The sequence below is a fragment of the Hippopotamus amphibius genome, chromosome 15, assembly GCF_030028045.1.
Source record: "Hippopotamus amphibius kiboko isolate mHipAmp2 chromosome 15, mHipAmp2.hap2, whole genome shotgun sequence".
NCBI lineage: Eukaryota > Metazoa > Chordata > Mammalia > Artiodactyla > Hippopotamidae > Hippopotamus > Hippopotamus amphibius.
This window is the reverse complement of record NC_080200.1, coordinates 51,008,466-51,018,162: the sequence shown is the minus strand read 5'-3', so window position 1 is coordinate 51,018,162 and position 9,697 is coordinate 51,008,466.

Below are 9,697 nucleotides of genomic sequence, written 5' to 3'. Positions count from 1 at the left end.
ATAGATAATATGCACTGATCAAGTGGGGTTTATTCCAGGAATGAAAGTTCTTTTAATATTAAAAATCAGCAAATGTGGTTCAATGTATTAATATCATAAATGAGATAAAAATCCTTAAATAATCCAAATAAAAATAGAAAAAATTGACAAAATTCAGTCTCCATTCATAATAATAAAGCTTAGGCTATAGTGAATGGAATGGAACTTCCTCATGCTGTCCAGAACAACATGAAAAGCTGATAGCTAAGACTGAACTTAATGTTGAAAGAATATCTGATTCCTCCTAAGATCAGGAAAAAGACAGTATTCACTATCATTACTTATGTTCTATATTTTACTAAAGATCTTGGCTAGTGCAATAAGGTAAATAAAATAAAAGATGCGTGTATTAGAAAGAAAGATAATATAATTGTGTACATAGGAAATTCTAAAGAATAAAAAAGAAGAATTAGTAAATAACTGTGGCAAAGTTGCGGGTTACCACATTATTACACAAAATTAACTGTACTTTCTCTACAATAGGGAAAACATTGGAAAATAAAATTAAAGCAATGCCATTTAGAGGAACATCTGAAAATGAAACGGTTAAGGATAAATGTAACAATACATGTGCAAATATATGCCCTTTACTATAAAAATTGATAAATTAATTTCAAGAATACCTATATTAATGAAAATATATACATCCCACAGTCATGAAATAAAAGAATCAGTACACATAAGGCGTCAATACGCTCTACATTAATCTGTAAATTTAATGCAATCCTAATCAAAATCCTAGCAGGCTTTTTAAAAATTCTGTACAGTGAGCAAATTAAATAGATGCTGAATTATCTGTTTTAGTGTTGTCAATTTTGGCCTCATTAAACAAAATAAAATAGGTGAAACCTTAGTAATCAAGACCCATTTCCAATTAATTCACCTGAGGATTGCATATATAATTAACTAAGTTCCACTACCTGTGTTAAAGGAAATTTGGGATGGTTCATAGAAGCCTGTGAAAAGCCTATTAAAATCCCCCATCTTGTTGCTAGGCTATGGCTGTATATCATGCTCTAAGGCATATTATGTTTATTAAATGATGCTTTGACTTCATTAGTAACAACAAAAACTGTCTAGCAAAAATTACAATATGTTCCAAGGGTGTTCACTCACAGCACCACTGCTGTCAACCATAATAAACGGAAAGGAAGATGCTGAGTTACAATGACATTCTTTTTTAGGATGAGAGGAAGAAGATGCATGTGGATGGGTTTTTCAAGTTTGTTTTTTGCCTGCTTGGAGAACCTAGGTGTGGTCGAATCCACACAGGTGGACTAGGGAAGAGAGTGGCTGAAACAACAGCACTTCTGCCTCCACCCCTCTGCCTGGAGGGAAGCCCTCGAGCCTCCAATGGTTCCCTTCTGTCCTGGCCCACCCCAGTCTTTTGTGGGCCTTGGAGCTTATGGTGAAGATCCTGCATACTTGCAGGGGAACTTTCTTAGCTTTATGCCCTCCCTGTCCTACCCTTGGACAATCTGTGAACTTGCACATGGAGCTAAAGGCCTGGTCACCTGGGCATGAGGTTTTTCCAAGCCCTCCTGCCTTGCCATTGGCTTGAGGTGCGCTGAAACCACACACCTTGCCAAAGGCCCCAGGAAAGAACTGGCATTTGGATGTGGATGTGCTGTGTTTCAGAATCCCACTCCACACAGCAGGCCACATGCAGCTATTAAAAGGACATTAAAGTCTGGCTTACTCCTTACCCTCTCTGTGGTGTGTTTGTTCCTCACTTATCCAGTGGTCACAGGGATGGAAACTCCCACAGATCTCCTCTCTCCTAGAATCTGCACATTCTATCTTGATAGTTATTTTGGCAGGTTTCTCTGATGAGTTCTCAGCATTCTGATGGTAAAAATAAACAGATAAACAAACAATACATATGCACATCCATCCATATCAATACATAAAATAGGATTTTATAGTTCATATTGCTTTTTCTCTGTTAGAATGGGACAAGTGATCCTTGCAACTTTCTACCTTTTCACCCAAATTGGAAGACACTTAGTGATGTTGCAATTTCTGTTTGCTGGAATTTAAAGTGCTTAAATACAGGTAACTGCCCTTTCTATGTTCTTCATTCAGAATTTAAATGGAGTGCTTTTTATTTTGTATAGTTATAAAAATATTATATATACGCAGGTTAAAGTGTCTTGGAATTGTTTAAGGCATATTTTAAATTGAGTTCTTAATCTTTGCCAGTTTCATAATATTATAATTCTGAGAGAATATTAGCTAATTCAGAAAACTGAATCCAATTATTTAGGTTTAAAAGGTTGAATCAAACCATAATAGAGTTAAATTACAATAAACCCAGAATTGAACTGTTAAGATCACTGAAATAAACAAAGTCACCTTTCTTGTATTAATCTGATTCCAAAACTTCTCTGGGCAAAGACAGGTTGCATTTTGTTCTGTCATGCATTTAAATATCCATGATAGAAACAATTATTTTGGCTAGACGATTACAATCAACTTCATTTTAGTAATCTTCTGCCGTCTTTAGCGGTTACTTTTGAAGTTGATTTAGAAAATTTTTGGAAATAAATAAGAAATGATATTCTATAAAAAGTCTCTATTAATTGTCTTGCTCAGATAATGCATTAATAAATCCACACAGAAGCAGAAAGGGAGCGAGGACACAGACTGCATTAGGGGTGTGCTGACAACACTAGTCAGAGCAGTCTTGACGGCAATGACAACACCAGTTAGATACTACTCTATACACAAAATTCCAATATGTTTTATTTCTTAAAACATGACCCAAGAAATTGATAACCAACTTCTTTGAAAAAAAGTTGAGGACATGATGTAGAACTAATACTATTTATTTATCGATCTAAAATAATTTACCTACTTATATTCAGCAGTAGAGTTCTGACATTGATTTTCTTTTCCTCCAGTAACTGAAGACAATGACAAGTTTTGCATCTTTGAAGAAACAAAACCATTTCTGTTCCTGTTGGAGGAAGTCATTGAGAGACGTGACCACTGGTTGACCCTCAGGCTGGACTCAGGCAATAGGATGGTCTTCACCCCTCGCCTATCTTGAGATGTACATTCTGTCTACATTTCCACAGTGGGAGTGGTTTTCAAGGATGCAGCCTTGAGAGAGTAACATGCTGCTGAGACCATCTGGGTGGTATATGTGACTGAACCCCATGAAGGCCTCTATGAAAACTTATTAGGTTCTGGTGGGCGAATTGGAGATTTACTTGTCTTGAGGCTATTTTGAACAAGCCTCGTATATAAATAAGTTTCCTTGCTTATTAAAACTGCCACCTACCAATCTGGGGTGGGCTGCCTCTTTCTTTAGGTTCTGCTTGCCCTCTGAATGTGAGAGCTAGTTTCAAATTTTGCCCAGGGAATGCCAAAGGTTACAAATAAAAAGTTCCATTTTATAACTTTCTTCTTTCATTTCTGAATTTCTCTTACTCTTAGCATATGAATCTCACTTTGTGCTTGATCTACATTGATCACTGACCAGGGACTATTTGCTTATCTGATATCATAACACTATACTATTTCCATGATGTCACTTTTCTCATTTTTAGTTGCTGACAACTCACTTGAAGTACACAGGTCATAGTTAACTGCACTGTAAAGGAAACTCTATTTCCTTCGATCACATTTTAAAAATGCTCACTGCAATACAGATATCAAAGTTTTCTGTTTTTCTTTGCCTTCTGTCTCTGTCTTCTGTGATCTCTCTTTAACCCTCTGATACAAAATATATGTTGGTTTTTATTCATCACTCAATTTTCTGTGAAACATATCCCCCGTTGGATAAAAAACATCCAGGACAGTTCCTGGGTAATATAAACACATACCCTCTCTAGCTACAGCTATTTGGGGTTGCTCCTAATGTTTAAAGATTGTGCATTCACTGAGTTTTGGACTTTGCTAAATCTGTTTGACTACTTGTTTTATACACACGGGTACTCTAAATATACCTGGCACATAAGGAGATATGAAAAATCTATCAACTATGATGTGAAGACACTATATCAGAAATGTTTCTCTTTCTTCATCACTTTTTTATTAAGACTTGTTTGCTTTTAGAGCAGTTTTAGGTTCACAATTGTTTCTCCTTTATTTTCAATAATACATATATAATGATTAAAAGTTAAATTAATGAACAAATATTATGTGATGCGAGACGACTAATTTTTAAGTACTCATTCAGTTAAAAACTATATTTCTATATTTATGAATACTAACCACATTCCAGTGCTTTTCTCAACCCTAAGGATGTAGAATCAAACAACAACAACAACAACAACAACAACAACAACGCAGCCACTGCTCTACTGGAGCTTACATTTTATGAGAGGAAGAGAGAGAGTGAAGAAATGTAATTATATAAGACAATGTGCACTCCAGGATGATGCTGAAGAAATTAGTCTAAACGCTGGAGAAAATCATTTCACCTGGCACAAGTTTATAAAGTGCTATGTTATCAACATGCCAACACATTCATCACTGAGAATATTTTCATGCTATGTGTCCTATATTACTAAAATCTATTCCAGTGTTGAAATCTTTAATTTGGGGTACTAAATAAATGTTAATTGGGAAGTACAGACACTTTAGTTCAGTCTAGATGAGTGGTTAAAAAAGTGAGTAGATCATTCCTATTTATTAAAAATGATTTCCACCACTGATGCCAGGTGAGAAAAACAAAGACATTATTTTAGATGTTTCATAATTATGACAGTGATTTGATTGAAAGGATTATCCTTCATAATTCTTTTTTTCCTAAAGTTTTGCTTAATAAAACATTTTTTTGCTTAATAAAACCACAGTGATATTTTTGGTAGTTGTTCTTCTAATAGTGGACCATTGACAGAATTAAAATAGGATACTCCTTATCTGTTACTTTTCAAATTCAAAGTCTGGAAACAATTAGAAATATTTTAAAGCACACCTAACATACCCAACCACTGAGAACTCACCAGCATTTTAAGATAATCCATCAGTTGAGTTGATTTAGAAATAACCAATAATTGTTATGAAGTAACAAAACACTGAGTGAAATCTACAAAGTTTTTCACGTCATATATTGAACTCTAATAGTAAGAATCATTTTTGTGTCCTCAGAATGTGCATACAATCCAGTGGAAAAATAGGGAATAGAAATACAGAGGTAGAGAATAGACAGGTGGACACAGACGGGGAAAGGGAGGGTGGGATGAATTGGGAGATAAGGTTTGACATAAATACATTACCATGTGTAAAACAGATAGCTAGTGGGAACCTGATGTATAGCAGAGAGAGCTCAGCTTGGTGCTTTGTGATGACGAGGTCCAAGAGGGAGGGGATCTATGTATACATATAGCTGATTCACTTCACTGTACAGCAGACACTAACATAACATTGTAAAGCAATTATATTTCAATTAAAAAAAGGTAATACATTTCTATATGGCATGAAAATTCATGTGTGTTCCATAATACACATTTTACAATTGTAATGAAGAAAAATGTTGAAAAATGTCCAATAATAAACAACACCAATGCTAACAGAATTAAAAAAAAAAGATGCAATAGTTCACGTCTGAGGAACAAACTTTCCACATCCTCAAACTCTTTGGAGACACAATTCACAAAGGATGAAGATAAAATAATTAGAAGCTATGTGTCTTACAGTAAGGTGTGTTTTCTTTCACTTTGTTACCTAAAAGTGTAACTTTAGTATTATTAAATTGAACCACACTCTTCTTTCAGGAAAATAAGCCTGCCACATCAAAGGTAAATGTTATTGTGTTATAAATATCTAAGGAGAATATAGCATGTAAAACGTTTGGGTCATCTTTGTTCAGCTATAAAGTTACAAATATATGCCTTAGCTTTGTTATTCTGATGAATCTGGCATGAATCACAAGAGGACCTTTTGCACACTGGTTGCAATAAAGGGAGAGATCTGTCATGAAGAAGTCAAGTACAGTGCACTGAGATTCTCTGCAGTAAAGCTGAGAAAGGGAACAAATCACTAATATTGAAGTATACCATTTTTTTCATCACAATTCCTAAATAAGAATGGTTGAAATTCAGTTTTAAATTTGTTACTATTCCATTTACAAGCAGATATTGCTATGAGGTGAATGGAATGCTGTATTCACAGGTTTCCATTAAGGGTGAGATTGTGTGTCTGCCATTCCTGGATAAACCCAAAGTAATATTCTCCCCACATGTTTATGCAAGCTTTGTTTGTAAAATGAAATCATAAAATACCTTCATGTTGAATATATTCATACTTGGCATTGTTATTTTAGTATGTACAGAATGATAACTATTATATTCAAAAACTATTTTATTTTGTAAATCTGATATTAATTGATTTTTCAGTAATTTGCATTTGCTTTTTGATTACACATTCCATTCATTGCCTGTGTAATTAGCTAAGCACTATTTCTGAATAAACTTGCAAAAGGATGAGATTTTAAGCACTTGATATTCTTTTCTTTATTCCTGTTATCTAAGAATTAACACAGATTTTAGCGTTTATTATAAGAACTAAATTGCTACCTGACCTATTCTTAGATTCATGACAGATTAATAATATTTATCATTTGAATATCATGAATAACATCCTATTGTTAAAGAGTAACCCCCAAACACACATCTTATTATTGTTGTGTAAAGATACAGTAGTTAGCAGTTATGTTTTGGAAGATGAAGATCTCATGTGCTGTTTGCTTATGCAGTTACCCAAATGTTAACCAGACATACTATCTATTTTCAATTCTTTTCATCTGAGTTCATTTGCATGAAGCATGCTACTTGGAGAAGCGCCAATTTCAGAAATTCAGCTGCTAGGGCTGGCTTAAAAACTGTAATATTGGGAGATGCTCACAAAATGTTTTAGTTTGAAAACTGGATAATTTTTGGTAATTCTGTTGGTTATATACTTATTTAAGAACAGAATGCAAAGTATGTTTTACATATTTACTTAAGTATCAAACTTTAACTTTATATGAACTCCAGGTATCACTGGATAAAAGGAAAATATGCCTACACACACAAATAATAACCATGAAATATCTATTAATTGTTAATGAAAATACAGCTATAGATTAATATTCAGGTGATGAACAGGTATATATCTCTGGAGCTGTAACTGAAAGATAAATCTCAGTTTAATATCTCTATCCTGTTTATTCCCATTTTCTACAGTTGTGATCAAAATTTTTTCAAATAAATTTATTTATTTATATATTTATTGGCTGCATTGGGTCTTAATTGCTGTGCATGGGCTTTCTCTATTTGCAGTAAGCAGGGGCTACTCTTTATTGTGACGTGCAGGCTTCTCATTGTGGTGGCTTCTCTTGTTGTAGAGTACAGGCCCTAGGCACCCGGGCTTCAGTAGCTGTGGCACATGGGCTCAGTGGTTGTGGAGCGTGGGCTTAGTTGCTCTGTGGCATGTGGGATCTTCCCAGCCCAGGGAATGAACCCGTGTCCCCTGTATTAACAGGTGGAATCTTAACCACCGTGCCACCAGGGAAGTCCCAGTTGTGATCAAATTTTTATTATCTTTCCTGATTATAGTCAAAGAATGTTTGTTCACAATAGCTTCTGAAATATACATTTTATTTGCATTTGGACATATTCCAAAAATTTCAAATAAAATGACAATGTATTTTCGTGGCATTTATAATCTTTTCTTCCACCTTCTCACTCTACCTTACCTGAATCCTACTAAACAACCTTATATATGATGATTAACACTGGACAAATTTCTATATTCCAAACACGTTTACTGGTTCATAGAACTATTATTTTATCTTTCTGAAGCGACTTTCTAATTTATCAATTTTTAACTTTGAAATAATTTTAGGCAAAAAAAGCTGCTAATCAAAAATTAGATTCCTCAAAATGTCTGCAGTGAAGTAGAATTCCCCACATTTTTACATATAGAAAATGATTTTTCTACAGCCTTGATTCTTGAAGGTTAGGTGGACTTGTTATAAAATACAGTGGCCCTTCATATTCATAGGTTCCACATCCATGGGTTCAACCAACCATGAATGAAAAATATTCCCCCCCAAAAAAAATTTCCAGGAGGTTCTAAAATGCAAAACTTGACTATGTCACACATTCGCGCTTATTTACATAGTATTTACATTGTATTGGGTATTATAAGCCATCTAGAGATGATTTAAAGTATTCTGGAGGATGTTATATGCAAATACTACATCATTCTATATAAGGGACTTGAGCATTCTCAGATTTTGGTATCCGTGCGTGGAACCAATCCCCTACTGATACTGGGAGGACTGTTATTGGGTTCACACTTTTTTTCATTGAATTTCAAAAAATGCTACATTGGTATGTTTTGTTCACATGTGGCTTTTGAAAAGTCTGATGACAGCACAATCATTTTGTCTTTATAAGAAGTTTTATCACATAGCCTGAGACTTGAGGATATTTTCTTCATCTTTAAAATGTAATAGATTTATTAGGCTATATCTTGAAGTTGATTGTTCTGGTTAATTTTCCCAGGTACTCAGTGGGACATATTAATACAGAGATTCAGATTTTTTCCCCCAGAGTCTTCTTAGATTATAATTTTAAATAAATTCTATTCTATTGTTTTATTTTTCTTCTTCAGAATATCCAAAACATAAAGTTATTCCTTCTTGCCAGTCTTCCCCTTCCCCTACTTTCTCTTGAACTATTTTCTTTCTCTAATTTGTTTCGCTCTCTTTGTTGCTTTCCTCTTTCTTTAATGTTTTTTATTTATTTATTTTTTAGTTTATTTTCTCTTTAATACCTACATTACATATTCTTTACTTTTAAGAAAATAATGTATTTTTCGAATTCCTGCTTGAGTTTAATGAATTCCCTTTATTCTTTTTTTTTTTCTGTCTGTTCATATACATAGTTTTTGAATCTCAAGTTGAATTTTTTATACTTGATTATTTGCTTGAATATACTTAAACCCACTTGGAGAGGTGTCTTCAAGTTTTCTTCTGCTTTATGCTTGCACTTCTAGGGAAAATTCCACTCAATTTACATGAATTTTGTTTTCTGATTTTGGCAAGAGATGTTAATTTTTTGTTGTTATTGTTTGTGTTACTGTGATGTTTACAGGCTTCTTAATTTGCACATCCTCATCCTCTGAGTATAGCAAATTCAGTTATTTAGTGTGTTGTGTTTTATTTTGTTTGCTTTGATGATGGGACAGGAATTACATGTCCTCTAAATCTTTAGGTCCCTTAGGATGTGCAGGCCCTAAAATGTTCTCTTTTGCTTCTTCCCCTTCCAGCATTTTCCCTTTCTTTTTGACTTTTTTTTTCCCAACAAGTATCATTTTAAATCATATGAATGTCTTAATCCCTTCCTTGGGGACATATTTTGTCCATGCATTGAACTGCCAGACACAATTAGCATTTCAGACTGAAACATCAGGGGACTTAGTCTTCCTGACGACAAACTAAGATCATTCTTAGGACTCACCGTTCATTCTTTTCTTTTTCATTCAGTGTTTCTAGGTTAGTCTTATGCTTCCCACTTGCTCTGTCATAGGGTGGCGTTAGTGCAGGACTGTGAGAAATTCCATGCTGTGATTTGTTCTTTTTTTCTGCCTTTACTTATATTATTTTAAAGTTCAGGCACTCTCTGCCTTCCAGTTATGCTGAAGGCATGACTTTTATGTA